Source organism: Centroberyx affinis, unplaced genomic scaffold, assembly GCF_046629955.1.
Source record: "Centroberyx affinis isolate AG114_WGS23_722 - 3 ecotype Tasmania unplaced genomic scaffold, CSIRO-AGI_Caff_v1 ptg002306l_1, whole genome shotgun sequence".
Lineage (NCBI taxonomy): Eukaryota > Metazoa > Chordata > Actinopteri > Beryciformes > Berycidae > Centroberyx > Centroberyx affinis.
In genome coordinates, this window is record NW_027280578.1 from 29,102 (window position 1) to 29,977 (window position 876).

Sequence of the window (876 nt, forward strand, 5' to 3'; positions counted from 1 at the left end):
CACTAGCCAATATTATTTGTCCTCCCACTAATATTAGCCACTATAAAGGTTCATGCCATCCCTGTCACACTCAACAAAATGTTGTTCAAAATAGACACATCTATTCCTTTTGAGGTGGTTGCATGAGGCATTTGTATTCTGATTGGACTATTAATCTAATTATGTATGGGACATTAGGCTCCATGCAAAGGCAGCTACCTACCCCTTGCACAGAAGATTCATGGTGAAAACATCACCAACACACGGGCGTGGCAAAAAGCAGACCACGTTGGCACAGGTTTTAACTAGATTGATTTTAAGGTTATAGATCGATTATTTGCACCTACTTATGACTTAAATATGCATATGATGTGTTGTAACAAAATAAAGAATCAGTTGTCACTTGTATACTATCAAAACGAATCATTTGGTCATTTTGAGTGTCCTTGTTTCCTAACACAGCTTTGGAATAGTACAGCATGGTTTTAGATACAACACATTTTGACATTATGAGGGCTTTTGTGCAAGGAAGCAGTTAGGATAGTGATTCATTCTGTTTATTACACCTACATCAATGCAGAGTTCTAGTTCCAGCCTAATTTTCGCAAAAGTGTTATCTCCAAATTAGCTTCGAAGCCAGCCAGCCTACAGCCTGCGGCGCTCTTGTTAATATTACTGCTGACGTTGGTGTAGATTGGAGGAGGCAAAAGTAAATGTAAATATTAACTGCTTTAATTATTTTCCCGCATATGTTGCAGGGGAGAACGATAAACACTCGGATAGGGAGAATGTGAGATGGTCGGTGGAAGGGAAGTAGAGAGCAACCTGTTGCTTTTGAGGAAAGGCCATTTATCTGCTCTGCACCTCCAGTCACACAGAGCGACAACAACAGGAAAC